Source organism: Camelus ferus, chromosome 6 (genome assembly GCF_009834535.1).
Source record: "Camelus ferus isolate YT-003-E chromosome 6, BCGSAC_Cfer_1.0, whole genome shotgun sequence".
Taxonomy (NCBI): domain Eukaryota; kingdom Metazoa; phylum Chordata; class Mammalia; order Artiodactyla; family Camelidae; genus Camelus; species Camelus ferus.
The window spans coordinates 6,222,055-6,237,034 of NC_045701.1; the positions used below are offsets into that span (position 1 = coordinate 6,222,055).

General features: G+C 46.7%; 1 long non-coding RNA gene across 7 annotated transcripts in view; it reads left to right on the plus strand.

Moving 5' to 3' along the window:
- Window positions 1-11,395, plus strand: part of LOC116664073 — a 77,459-nt gene extending 66,064 nt beyond the window's left edge. For 6 of the 7 annotated variants that reach the window (XR_004320402.1, XR_004320406.1, XR_004320401.1 and 3 more), the window contains 3 exons: window positions 837-9,260; window positions 9,862-9,955; window positions 11,081-11,395. This is a non-coding gene — a long non-coding RNA (uncharacterized LOC116664073). The remainder of the gene's footprint in view (window positions 1-836; window positions 9,261-9,861; window positions 9,956-11,080) is intronic. The other variant, XR_004320403.1, reaches the window with a different exon arrangement.
- Window positions 11,396-14,980: the final 3,585 nt, after the last annotated feature.

Consider the following 14,980-nt stretch of genomic DNA (forward strand, 5'->3'; position numbering starts at 1 on the left):
AGTTCTAAGATCATCTTATCTAATTTTGGAACAATAAACAAAACAAGAGGATTCTTGGGGTATTTTTAAATCTCCCATCATGGCTGTATTTTGAAATCAAGTTCTTGCGTGGCTAATTGTTTTTGCTTGTTACACTTAGCTACTGTATCCCTAGATGTATATAAGTTTGTGACATAATTGGGTCAACCTTGCCTCATAGTAATACTCCTATTTCTGCTTTCTTGTTTATAGATTTGCATTTGACCTTTTTTTTTTTTTTTTGGCTTTCCTTCTTTTCCATTATTTTTTCTCCCCTTTCCCCTGGCTAATTTAGAAGTTCTGTTATTTTTCCATTTGGCTTGTCATTACCTCCCAGTCCCTGACACTCATGATCAAATGCATGTTTTTTATTTTTGTAGTAAATAAAAAAGATCTAAATATTCCTCCGTTCCTCCCACAAATTCTGCACATGTCACGGAGAGATGGCCTCGCCCAGCTACACCTGGCTGGGTGGGGGAGGGTGGCAGGCAAGCAGCGTGGGCTTGGACCTGAGAGTGGGACTCCAGAGGCCCCATCAGAGTCCCTGTCTCCATGGACAGACTAGAGCTGACAATTGCCAATTACTGACACCCAAAACCCTGCTTTTAAAGCTGGAGATGCCTCTTTCGAGACTTGATGCCCCTGTCATCAGACCCCTTGGAACTTGCCAGATGGGGGCTGATTTAGGAGGAAGAGATTAAAGAGGCTGCTCCAGGACACTGGGAAGGGGACAGAAGAAGTGGGGAAATGTGCTGAGGGAAGCTGAGGGGGTGACGCGTGACTGCAGGGCTCCTCTGCCTGGTAAAAATCTCTCTCAGCAGGTACAGAAGCTCCCCACATCAAAACCTGACAAGGCACTGGACAGGATGAATTCTGGGGGCCTCAGCACTCACAGGGAGAAGGTAAAGGCATGAAGGGGAAGAGGACCTTTGAGGATCTGGGCCAGGGAAAGGGCAATGGTGAGGATGCAGTGGGAACAGAGGTAGATGAAGGGGCCCTGCTGGGGAGGCACAACTGACTGAGATCCACACCCGGGGCCTTCCTGCCACAGAGGAGGTGGGATTTTGACCGGGGAGGACAGGACCCTGGGTCTTATGCAAGTGTTTCCTCTCAGGGAGCATCAAAGTCTGGGGCGGTCAAGTCAGCCTCGGATTGGGAGTGGGAGGCCCATTCACCCTTGGCCCTCAGCTGGGCACTGCTCATTTAGGAGGTCAAGTCAGAGCCTGAGTGGGACTCTCCATGCCCCCTGGGTACGATGGACCCTCCAGCTCTGGCCAGATTCCTCTAGAGACCCAAGATCTTAGACCCTGGCACACCCTAAGGGACTGTGAGGGTCAGGGGGCACCCTTCCTTAGGGTCTGCAAAGTGTTCTGTGAAAAGGAAAAAGATCTTAGCTATCTACGATTATCTAAGACTATCTCATATTGAGTCCATGTAGAGTGTTGCGGACACAGATGGGAATAAGGTGCATGCTGAAGGAGGCTGTGGGCTCCGGGGTCTGACAACGGGGGGGAAGCAGGAAGAGGGCTACTAACTCTCATCAGCTAAGCGTTGACAACGTGACAGGTGCCGTGATGTATGATGATCCTTCTGGCGAGTATTATCACTCGTGCAGAGATGGAAAAATCAGGGGCTCTGTGTTTGGATGGCTTGCCCAAGGTCACACACCTGATCAGTGTGGAGAGTTTAGATGAAAGCTGGTCCTGTCTGATTTCACAGCCGGAGTCTTAACCCCTAGGCTCTCCCAAATTATTTTGAATACTCTGGTGGCTGTAATTTGGAATCCTGCCCTACACTTTCCAAAGAGTGGGAAAGCAGCCTGAGGACTGAATAAACAAAATATGGGATACCCCCCTGGGGACAGAGCAATCTGCTCCCAGCTCACAAGTGCGCAGTGTCACTCGGCTGGTCCCTCTCTTAGGGGAGAGAATGAATTGGCTCAGGTTCCTCTGCCCCAAACCATGGTCAGAATCCCCACTAACCTTTTCCACACCAGTTCCCCTCCGTCTACCCTAAGCTGCCCTTGCCTCTTCTTTCGGTTAGGGCCACACTGTGTGGGAAAGGCGTGCAAATGTCAGGGAAAATTCCCTGAAAGAGCAGACACATGTCCTTTCATCAGATTGTCAAAGGTTTTGATTCCCTGTTCCCACAGTCTCTTCATGTCTCTTTTAAAAAAGGCTTTAAAGATACATTTGCTTTGTAGAAAATACAGATAAATAGGAAAATGAAAAGCATTCATCTCATCGCTAACAAATAACCACTGTCCCTGTTTCGGCATCTCTTTCTCCCTCTGCCCAAGGAACGAGTAGGTGTAAGAAGCAAAGCTCAATTGTTGCCTTTGGGGAGGTGGGGAGTTATAAAGCTATTACAGTTTTGGTAAGAAGTTCAAGTTGTGTCTGCTGTTTAAGCCACCGAAGTGTTCAAATGACTCAACTATCCTCACTTTGTAATTTAAATAACATAGAAGATGTGTGTTAAACCCGTAATCAATAAGTAAATGCTCAAGTAAAAATGTTTTTCAAGATGATATTCATTAAATGTCTGAGTTTAATAAGCCAAGCACAAAAGCCAATACAGACAGTGCCAAGTGCTGCTTTCCGGCAGCACATGCCCTTTGGACCTGAAGGAGTAGCAAGTTGAAGGATGTGTAATGACTGACACCTGGGAGAGAGTGATGACAGGACAACATAGAGAATGCCAGATAGACCCAGGAGGGACCAGAAACATGGCAGTGACAGGAGCACAGATGCCTCAGATGCTTGCGAACAAGGAGCTGCGTGGGGAGGGTGGCAGGATGGCCACCTTTGCTCAGACAGAACCTCTTTACCCCAGATGAGGGCAAGAAGAATGGGTGGGCACAGAGGCAGGAAGAAGCGTGGTATGAGAGCCTCAGCATGGAGTGGAGGAGGGAAAGAGTGAAATGACTTCATTTCTGGGGAGGACTGAGAGGTGGTAAATGGGCACCTGCCCCAACCCCCATGATCCAGAAAAGTCTAAGATGGCCCAAGCAATTAAGATGAAGAAAATGAAGCCAGAAGGGCTGGTTAGGGCAGAGGGCTATACCACTGCCTCCCCACGTCCAGGTTGAAACTGTTCATGTAGCACCAGGGACCCTATGTGGAGCCTGTGCAGGGAAATAGGAAGGTAACTGCAACTGGAAGCCACCGCAGGCGGGACAGAGCCTCGGGGCTGCCACCAGCCAAACCTCCAAGTGGCCCCCAACGTTTGCAGGGCTCAGCCCAGCGCGAGCCCGGAGGAGGGATCCGTGCACAGAACTCCAAGGTCATACAAGTGCAAGGAGGCGGAGCCGCCCAGGAGAGCGGCCACCGGCCAGCGGAACATCAGCCCAGCCGTTGGTCCGGCCCCTGCAGGGAAGCCCTGGGATCCCTGTACACCAGCAGCGCCCCTGCCCAATCGCCGGGAGACCCCCGTTCGAGCCCCCCCTCCCCCGGCCCCCAGCTGCCGTTGGAAGGCGTTGGCCGCTCTTCTGCCCCCTCCCAACCTTCCTTCCGTTAAGCTCGCTGCGGGGGTCGAGGTGGGCACAGGCTCGCACACTGGCAGGCAGGCTGGCCGGCCAGGAGGCTCTGTAGATGCAGGGACGCGACCACCTAGGCTGTTGCTCAGGCCTTGAACTGTAGCAGAGCCATATATTCTTGTGGTGACAGTGGCCTTAGGAGAAGATTCTGTATCTAGGATGATTAGGTCGGAGCTGCACAGGCCTTCTTAAATAATGCAGCTGGCCTGTGCAGTGGCCTTGGGGGAACCACTGGAACTTTTCAAACCTTGTCCTGGGCAGAAAGTTATACAGTGGATGCTAAATTGGGTAAAATTTGCAGTTGCACCCATAAATACTGAGTTCTGAGTTTCAGCTGCCAGCCCGGCAGATGACTTCTCTTTTGCTCAAGGCTGAGGGTTTTTAGCCAGCTTTTCTGACTACAAGAAGGGAGCAGGCATGCTTCCTGCTCTAAGTGATCACCTTGGGACTGTGGTCATCAATTTATTGAAGCCTGCAACCAGTCAGGGTCGCACGGACTCAGCCTCTGCACCCAGATCCCTGTCTCAAGCCTAGGGGTTTCTGCCATCTAGGCCATTCCTATTTACCTTCTGTTCCTATCTTTTCCCTATCAGAGCCCTCTTATTCTCTCATCTCTTAGGGGACGATGTATTCCTTCTCCCCATTCTTAGGAGACAGGAAGAAAGCTATTTCCCAAAAAGACTTTTAAGTCCCTTTGATGTCATTGGAGAAGTCACTTAACAATGTGCTGTTGGGTTCAAGGGGTTAAACAAAAGAAAATTTCCCTCTGAGACTTCTCTCCCTCGTGGGAGAGTCTGCTTTTCTCTCTTACTAGCACAGGCTTTCTGGCTTGTAGATTTAAGCACATGTGTGAGCTCCAACGGGGCTCTGAAGTTTTGTCTGTTAATGAGGCAAACATTGGTGGTGTTCCCAAGGAGGAACCCTGAAATGATATTAGACTGGATCTAGGTGTGGGTTCTCCAGAGATTCTGGGCATTTTGGAACTGAGGGGGTGTTTTTCCTGAGGCCAGAACTGGGAAAGTGAAGTAGATACTAACTGGGGTGGTAAGAAAGGCTGCCTTGAAAGTCCTGTGGGCGGGGCACTCTTAAAACCTATTTTAAAATAGGCTAAGCCTGCGTATGGATGTTCATGTCCATGGTGGTAGTGGTTAGAAGAGACTTACAACAGTCCTCACAGACCCAAAGGGAAAGAGGGTAGGACATCGCTGGATAGTCATTCCTGACCTAAGGGACACGTGTGAAATTAGAGGAAGATTGCTTCTTCATTTCTCCTGAATTAGTACCCTGTCTCTTTAAGTGGGCCTGGGGAATAGAAACAATATTGCAGGGACAACTAAACAGCAGTCCAAACATAATTCTAAAGGCTGTTAAGAATTTGGGATCCAACCTTGAAACTGAATACCCCTTAGTATTCAGGATCTGGCAAGTGGTGTCAGAGTCGCTGGAGTCTTTGGTTGAGAATGAGACATGATATTCATTGTTAGGCAGGTGGTCCCTATGGATGGCATTCCCCAATAGGAAGGACACTAGATGTACAATGTCAGTGATACATCTACATTCTAAACTGGAAAAGTCCTTTTTTGGTTATTTGCTTCTTTGACCTCTTAGCTCTCCCGTCCGTTTTAGCATCACCAGAGTGCCTCCAGTTAGCCTGGGCTGTTTGTCCCCAAATCGAAAACCATACCTTCTGTGCTGCTAGACTAGGTGGTAGGGAGTGCTAGATTCTAGTGAGAAACTGGGATTTTGGATTTGTAAGTCTCCTAAGTTTTGTTCCCTCCTCCAATTGTGAGATCATCTGAGGAGGCCCAAAACCTTTGGAATCCAGATTTGGAGCTGGGAAGAGGGAGTTTGCAGAGATACCAGCCCCGGGGACACTGCATTATGGTCAGGAAGTGGGGAGAGGGACATGAGGCACGTGATAGTGGTGCTGAGCAAGGACTCTTCCCCAGCCTCAGGGTGCTAGCTGGGGCCTTTGCTGTCACTCATATAAACAGGGCCTGGGGTGGCGGCCTGGGAGCAGTGTGCTGACAGACAAAGGGCCAGGTGTTCCCATGCTGAGCAAGGATACATACATACCCTTGAAAAGGTCCGTTTCTAGGTTGATGGTAACTGGAAGAGCTTTTGCGGTAACTTTGAAGAAGCTAAAGAATAAGTTAGAAAACATATAAATAGAAATTTCTTGTCCTTTGTGATAAGGGAAAAAAGGAATTAATGGCTTCTTTTTGCTGGGCCCAGTGGGCTTGGGTTTGTGGGCCTCCTCCTCTTAGCTATTTCCCCTTTCATCATTTTGTGGCATTCCTCTTTTCAGCATTACTTGCCTTTTCACTTCCCTTGGGTCTGTTGATCCTCAAGGAAGCCAAGAAGAATGATGAAACTAGAGCAAGCAAAGGAGAAACCAAGAAAGTTATAGAGAATAAAAGTGTTAGGGAAGTTAGGCTGCAGCAACAGAGAGAGGAGAAAAATAAGGGGGAAAAAAGTAGAAGAAACACTGATTTAGGTAGAGGTTGTACAAAAGGAAAGATAAATGAATATTGAGGAAAGGGCAAAGGCTAAGGGGAGGGGCGACGGCAATGGAAGAAACACACAAGAACCCACAGAACAGGAAACAGGAAACATCCCTTCCTGTGCTTCAACGTTCCTGCTTTCCTCCCTCCTTTCCTTCCTGTAAATGCGGAGTGCTGACTACATGCCAGGCACTGTCTAGGTACTGGTGATAAAAGATGAACATGAGTCCTTCTGTGCTCTAGAAGAGCTCGTATGTAGTGGGGAGATAATGTCATGGTTGCCTGTAGGGCATGGGGTGAGAAGTGGGGTTCCGAGTACTCCCTTTTCTGTGTTTAAGAAAAGGGAGGACCCCAGAATGGGTCCTGAAGTCTTCTTGTAATTGCTCTTGGGCTGAGGGTGGATGACAAGCTGTCGTGTATGGTCTAAGGATACATGGCTTCCCTCCTTCCCCAGGGTGGCAACCCGGGTTATGGTGTTACAGTCACTCTTCTGAAGTGAGTCAGGGATAGGACGCTTTCTGTGTCCTGGCACCATACCCGCAGGCACGGAGTGATGGGCCGTATTCTCTCCTCTCCTCTCCTTGAAGTACCTCTGTGCTGTTGTGAGTGGTTCAGTTGCGACTCACCTCAGGCTCTCGCTTGGCTGTCATGCTGTGTGAAAAATGGAGGAGAAGGGGGTTGTGAGAAATTTGGAAAATGCAAAGGAAGAATGAAGAAGCATCCTTATCCCCAAATGACCAAAAAGAAGCTGAAGAAAAACATTTTGGTATCCGAGTTATGGGTCCCTAAAGTCCAGAGAGCCCAAGGACCCCTCTTGTAGAAGAGGCTACCACTATGTGAAGGGTGGGTTAAGGGTCTTTGCTGAAGCTGGGGGTCCTTCTGAGGGAGTCAAGGTTTGCTGTATGTGTAGGTTTGGTTTTACAAAGCAGACATTGAAAAGTAGCTGTGGGTTTCCAGAGTTTGAGGAGGGTAGATTGGTAGGTTATGATGGGATCCGGGAACCCTTTCCTACGTGGTTTGTTTTTAAGGTATTCATTTCTGCTGAAGATAATTGGCAAGGGCCTTAGGGTTGCCTGGCCAGAGTCCCAAAGACCCTGGAACTAAGGCACTGGCTGGGTAGGCACTCTGATACATACATACAAAGCTGGGTGAGGGAAATTGGCTCTATTACTGCCATTTTACCAAGCGTTTTGAAGAGTGCTTTTTGTACTAAGGTAGCACAATGGTGGACGGTGCTCTCATTTGGATAGATAGATTCGTTTACTAAAACAACAGCACCACCATAGTTTTCTCATTTGCTGTGGACCGTTGAAATCTTTCAAAAACCTTCCACAGTCCTTGGACAGCATTTAATTTCCACTGATCCAGCCCAGAAACAATGGCATGAACTTCCCTATCTTCGTGTCTTTGAGCAGATGGCCAAAGGATGGTTCTGGGTCATGAAGAATATGACCAGAGACTTTGTGGAGATTCTGAAATCTCTGGCTTATGGGTTGATTAGGGTTTCTCACCGCACCTTTCCCTATTGGAGGTGTTTCTCTATGGCCATTTATCAGGTTTCCAAGCATCTTAATCTTTAGGTGAAGTTTGGATATTTGTTTTCTGGCTCTCAGATTCCCGTTTTGGTGTATGTTCTGCCTTTTTGAAAATGTTTTTGGGTCCTCTCCCAGCTAACTTTCAGCTCTTTGGGGAAAGAGCCAAATAATTCATAACTATGGTGAAAACAGAACCAAAACCAAACCTGTGTGTCTTGCAACTTCTGGCACCTGCTTTGGTTTTGTTTTGTGTTCCTTTGAACGGTGTTTGTTGTCTGGACCCCAAAGCCTGCAATTCTAATGACATCCTTTCTGGTATCCCTGCCCGGGAATGATGCTCGGGGAGTGTGTCCACACAGCTCACTGGGCTCTGGTCTGTAGCCTCTCATAGTTCCCTCTTTGTTGAAAGGGCTTGCCAATGAGTCTTCCCTCGGTAGGATCTTGATTCCCAAACTGAGCACATTACATGTAAAGAAGTTTTGATCAAGGAACAAAAAGCCCATCTTCTAGTCCTGGCACTGCATGCAACTATTAGCTGTGTGAACTTTGGCAAGTCTCTGAACTTCTTTGGGTTGTGGTTTCCTTGTAGGTAAAACTGGGGTATTAATACCTACCTCACAGGGTTGTTGTGAGGATTAAACGTGCTCTGTAATCTGTCATATAAATGTTGGCAAATTTTTGTTAGGATTTAAGAGCTATTTTAAAATTGTCCCTGACCACATGGCAGATAGGCTGATTTCTGCTCTCAGAGCAATGGTTTTCACAGTCATGTACTGCATGGTTAATTCACTGGAGCAAAATTTTGTGTTTCTCTGGAAATATTTTTGTGTGGAGAGGGCCCATAAGTTTCATCAGTTTCCTAAAGAGAGTTCATTGCACTAAAAAGTTAAGAATCAGTGCTTCATAACTGGAAAGTTGGATTCAGTAACAGAAGTAAATGTATTGCTTACAGAAGGTCCCTCTTAACACATCTGCAGTAGCAGTTGCAATGTTAGATAGTGAAATTCTTAATGTGTCCTGATGACCGTACAGGACATTTGAAATCGGGATTCAAAATCTTGGACACATGGTCATGGCAGTCATTTGATTATTCAGTTGCCTAATATGGTGGCAATGGTGGATGTGGAATTAACTACATTGCCCTACAGTAGTCACCTTACCTCATGGAATCTGTTACCTCCTTTGTAAAGTAATGGATTTGACCTTGAAGATTTCCAAAGTTCCTAGGTTGAATTCTCTAGGAAAGAGAGATCAAAACTGGACTTGGATGGAAACCTGCTGTGGCAGAAATGAATCAAGTTTTGTGGAGGAGGAAAAAGAGGGAATGTTCGGAGCAAGGAGGCGGGGCAGAGCATCCAAGGAGCTCATTCTGGATAAAGGTGGGAAAAGCAGGCCTGCAGAGGTGAAGGGCCTGGTAATTGGGGCAGGAAGACAGCTGGTGGGCTACTTAAGATCCAAGACTCTGATGGACCAGAGGCTCAACCTCCACCTTTCACCGTGGGACGGGCTTGCCAGAACCCAGGCTCCCTGAGCAAACACATCGTCTTCCTCGCACACACAGAACTTCCGGTTCTCAGGGGAACAAATGCCTGGAGTCTTCCCACTTTTTACGTCAGGAGGTTTGCTTACTTCTGGAAAATGCTGCTTTTCAGGTGCCTTAAGACGCAGGTAAGTCATAGGAATCGCAAGGCTGTTTGGAGGGGTTAAGAGAGCCTCATGTCTGTGCTTTAGGGAGGGTGGATTTGGAATCCCCACCCCCACATGAGGAATATTAAGCATAAAAATCTTTATAATTTTAAACTTCTATTGATACGTTATTCTTAACTAAAGTCCATAGTTTACATTAGGGTTCACTATTTGTGTTTTTTTTTTTTTTTTTTAACTGGGTTGAGGCTATTTGTGTGTGTAGAATGAGTGGCTCATCACTTGGAAAGTATGCATTTAACAACCAGTGAAACTACCAAACTGTTCTTTGAATTGGTAGTTCCATTTTGCGTTCCCACTAACAGTGCAGAGTCTGGCTCTGTATTTGTACTGTGCTATTTCCCTGGTGCACCGAGTTCTCCTGTCTCTGCCTCCTCCCTTTGCCACCCCTTTACCATTCTCCTCACATCTTCTAGGTTGTCACAAAGACTGAAATGTTCCATTGACACCCTACTTAGTGAACTACAAGATTTATAGTAGTTTTTAAGCACTGTTCTATTTTAATTTGCAGTACAACACAGTGCCTTGTTAATCTTCATTTAAATCTTGATTTAATGTCTTCAAGGATTCAAAACCTTACGAGTGAGAAGGGCTAGAATATTTTAGAGAGGAAGAAAGAAAGAGACAAGAAGCATGAAACTAAAGAAACTAAGAACTAGGTAAGTTTCCATCCTTCTCTTTTCCTCTTACCTGAAAATAGAATTTGAAATTTGGAGGTAGTCATAGAGCCTTCCCTAGTTTAGCTTCCTTTGGATCAATTTTAACCAGATTGTGTTTTTCCAAAGGAACCTCTCTGGGGTAACCATTGACTGCATATTAATTATGACATGACTAATTTTAAAGGTCAAGAATCAAAATGACCAAAATCATATATTGTAAACTACATTCATTCATTCATCCTAATGTGAACATCTCCAGAGACACCGATCTTCTTCTTTGGGAATGGGTTGGGATGCGTCTGTCCCGTGCTCAGTTCCACACAGACCCATACTACTGAGTCCTTCCCGTGGCTGGCCTCCATCAACGGCCCTGGGCCAGGCCTGATTCGGTGCTGCCACAGGCTCGTGGTTCTTGGTTTTCCCCTTTCAACGTAAGTGCATTGTTCTCTTATCAGGCCCCCAGTTGTATGGCTTAACGTGCATACACGCTGGCGAGGTAGTGTGGGCCTCTTTTTGCCCGGTGAGGGGCCCCGCATTTGACATTCAAGGGCTTCAGGGACAACTGCACTATGATCAGGCCTTTTCCCTTTTTCCTGAGCTTTCAGGGAACTCATGTACCCTCTCGTGTGACTAAAGGCTTTTTCTTTTACCCAAATTTGTCCTTTCCCAAGAACCCAGGCTCTAAAATGTCAACTCTTAATACACTAACTCTTAAGTTCCACCCTGATGTCTTCAGCTATTGATAACTCACATTCATTGTCTACGTAAACCAGCTTCAGCTCCATCTCTCAGTAGAAGCATCTACTTCTTGAGCGGGAGGGGCTCTACTGTAGAGGCAATACACTTTCACTTTGGTAAATCTAGAAAATACAGATAAGTAAATAGAGGAAGACTAGGATAATCGGTGGTCCAGCCATGCAGAGTCAACTTGCCGGTGACATTCCACAGTGGTTGCCATGGGTGCTTTTTTTTCCCTTCAGAAATGGCATCACTTAATACAATTCTGGTTTGTGGACTTTTTTAATTTTTCTGAGCTTATACTCTTCTGGATTATAAAACATGGATGTTAATGGTCTCTCACACAGGTGTGCTTTAATTTATTAACGAATCTCCTGTTGTCCACAGGTCCCATCCGGGAGGTTTTTGTGTAGATGATGAATGGACACCAACTAGAGACACTGTGCACGAGGCCCCCATGATGTGATGTTTGGCTTCTCCTGATGGGGAGGGCAGATGTGCTTTTGTGGTCAAGCACAGGATGTTTGGGTTCCATCGTGTGAGTTTGCTTTGAAATTGTGCATTTTCACTTAAGAAACAAGTGGCACACCCAGCACCAAGTGTGTTAATGTCTTATTGAACCTTCCTGAGGTGTGTGCTGTCTCACAACGTATATACTTCAACGTAATCGCAGGGCATTATAATAAAGTGTACTTCTGGTGACGTATGATCTGACAAAGCATTCGTATGGAACATGTCTCAAAGATGACACACGTTGAATAGTATTTAGTCCTATAGTGAAACAGATAAGGATTTCTTGATACCACTTGGGATACAAAAATGTCGTATTATTTGAAGCCCTCTCTTGTAAAGGGCACCAAGGAGTGTTCTGTATTAATCACTGGAGGGTCCGTCACGTTTCAGGCTGTACCAGTGTCGCTGATAGGTGCAACTGGTGTTCCAGGTTCTTGCCCCGTCCCAGAAAGAATTCAGAGACAAGAGGTAAAGTGAGGATTTATTAAAGGATGGATAGTACACTCTCAGGGGAGAGCTGGCAGGCTCAGGTGAGCAGCTGCCCTGAGTTTCTTTGGCAAGTTAGTTACACAGGGTGTAAAAATGAATGGGCGGAGTATTCACTGGGGAGGGAAGGGTTTGGGGTCGTGTTCCCTGATTATCATCCCAACTCCACCTTCCCAAAGGGAGGAGGGAATTTTGTCCTTATTTAGTCTGGATCGGGAAGTGTCATGGCGTCGGTGTGTGATGGGTACTTCTGATCTGCAAGGCTAATTTTATTGAAATGAGGGCATAATGAGTAAAAGGTTACATTCAGGACACTGGAAATTCCTGCCTTTTCTGACCTTTCTTGGTCTCCAAGCCAAAAGGTGTGGCCCCTTATCAGCCCAAAGATTCCAGCTTTTCTTTCTCTGCCCAAGGGTCCCTGCTGCTCACATGATGTGTGGTTTCCTGCATTTGGCCTGTGCCCCTCCTTTCTGCCTAATTCCTGCCATTTGGTCTGTGTCCCCCTTTCTCTGCTCATATCTAGCTATCTGTCTGCTCTAACACCAAGAGCCAAAGTCTTAACTGCGAGAAGTCAGGGGACTGTAGGTAGCTTTGTTCTTCAGTCCATTGGTTTGCTTTGTAGATGCACCTGTTCAAGCCCTAAAATTGTAAGTTGAGGCAGCACCTCCTGTGGCTGCACTGAGCCGGGCTGTGCTGGCTACAGGGGAACTTACTTCTCTGCTGCTCCCAGCAGTTATGTGCATGATGTGCAGCCTCCTGTGGGGCCATGATGGCTACTCCTTTCCAAGATGCCTTTGCTTCAGGGATGCCAAATGGGAGTAGAGTGGTAATATTGGCCGCTTTCAGGACTGGAAAGCCCAGCTACCCCAGTGGATCCAGAATCTGTCTTTTCTTCAAGGTGGACAGTTCATCCTCAGAGCCTGGTCGGGTCTCTGTCATCCAGTCAGATAGTGGTGAAGGAGGGGGTTGTTCAAGTTGGCTCGTCCCCTCCTGGCTTGAAACTTGCCAATGGTGTCATTTGAATTGTGAGCAGGAACATATGATTCAAGGCAAATGTCAGACTGCACTTCTATAGAGAGAGAAAGACTTTCAACTTTTGTTTTGCAAAAGAACCACAGTCATCTCTCTTAAAAAGAGTCCCTGTATGGCACATGGAACTTTAAAGAGTAGAAGTCCCAGGGACATGGCACATTTGAATTTGAATAACTTAAATTTACGGGAAATGCTAATTGCAGAGAATATCTGGCATTTTAAGAGAAAAAAATTTCTCTAAGCTGAACCTTTGCAATGTTTATTATGGAGAGGGAAAGACATTTTCACAGCCCTTTGTTTCCTTAAGCAGCAACTGTTGTTCTTTAAGCAAATCTGGGGAAAGGTTCAGGGGTGAGGCAGGACCCTGGCCAAATGGGTGCGTTTTCACATTTCCCTAGGGAAAGAAATAGATTTGAAGATGATCAGATGCTCAGATGAGCTCAAGTCAACATCTGGTGTGTGGGTGCCACGGGCAGCTCCCGGGCAGCACCCCGTGACAGGCATGAGGGCTTTTCCCAGGGGAAGATGCTAACGGCTGTCTACAGCAACACTGTGTTTCCTTAACTCTCCGTGAGCTGATAGAGTACAGTTACATGGATCAACATGCACGCTGTTAAGTGGTTGCATTTAATGGCCTTGTAGCACCCAGAGCTCGTTTTTGTTGTGCTCATTTGTCAACCAACTGCCCTTTTCAGTGCTGGTCCTGTGAAAGCCCCAAGTAAAACTAAGGTTAGTGGGTATCCTGTGAGGCAATCACTCTTTCAAACTGCTTGTACTTTGGGGAAGTATTTCAGAGAACTTGTGCGTCCTGCCAGATGTCTAGACCAGTACTGTACAAAAGAAACAGGAGAAATTATTTTTAATATTATATTTTATTTTACCCAATATATTCAAAATATGATCCCCTCAAGATGTACTATTAAAAATTATTACTGGGATATTTTACATATTTTAACACTAAACCTTTGAAATCTGTATTTCATATTTAAAGCACATGTCAGTCCAAACCGGCCACATTTCCAGTGCTCCAGTGGTCACACGTGGCTGATGGCTGCTGTTCTGAACAGCATAGGCCTAAGTCTCCTTCTCTTACCCAGACTTGTCCTTTCCTAAATCTCCCAGGCTCTGAAGTGGTCACTGTTAATATTCAAATTCCATTTAAAGTCCTGCTCCTGATTTCTGTCCCTGGTGATTAAACAAATTTCACTATTAGATTGATCTAGTCACAGGGCCTTACAAGATGTGTCTACTTTAGAGGAGAAACAATTTTTTCCCTATTACAAAATAAACATGCTTTTTAGGTTGATCAGAAAATACATCTAGGCAAAAGGAGAAAGATCAGGATGATCTGGAAGCCCACCATCCGGAGATAATTCCATCCTCTGGCTTAGTGGGCATTCTGATCAATTTTTTCCCCATGTGTGTATCTTTCCCCAGAACTGGGATCATATGGTGCACACTTTTATTTTCTTTTACAGTCTTCTACAACTTCAGTTTTAATGACGTAACACTGATGTGCCTCAGGCAACATCCATATGCTGTTGCCCACAGGCTACCAGACCTGAGAACTTGCCCTCAAAAAGGGGTGGTTATCACCTGGATGTACCCTGAGAGCAGCCCCGCAGTGTAATGCACACGTGTCTCCAGCTGGGAGGAGTGCCTTTGTGATGGAATGAGGGGTGGCTGGGTTGTGGTAAGTGCAGGAATCTTTGGGATTGGATGTGCCAGCGCATGCTGAGTGGCCACTGTGTACACTGAATGCATCAGGCCCTGTGGTAGTGCCATCCCATGTCACCCCAGAGTGAGAGCATTGTCGTGGTAGAGGCTGGTGTGCTGCCCAGACCACCACCCCACTTCAGTCCCTAGGCACTCATTCCCCTAGCTGCTGACAGGTCACAGACAAATTCTCCAGGAATTGCCTTAGCTAAGGGCATCAGGGTCATGCCCCCTGGCCCAGGAGAGCTCCCAGACAATGGATGATTGATGGGGACCCATAATTGCCTGCCCCCTTACCCCGTCCTGAGACAACTCTTCAGGGCTCTCCCAGTTCCGGAGCTCTCTGTGGAATCTGCGGAGGCCTGTGTTGGGACAGCAGTGCATCTCTTCTCCCTCTGCCCAATCCCCTTTCTTCCCTCCATCCCTGCACTCCCACCCACCTTTCCCACAGGTGTGTCTCCCGAGAGCATCTTCTGGCAACCTCCTTATATGCACGTCTCTAGTTCACTTAGCTTCCCAGGGAACCCAGTCTATGACAGA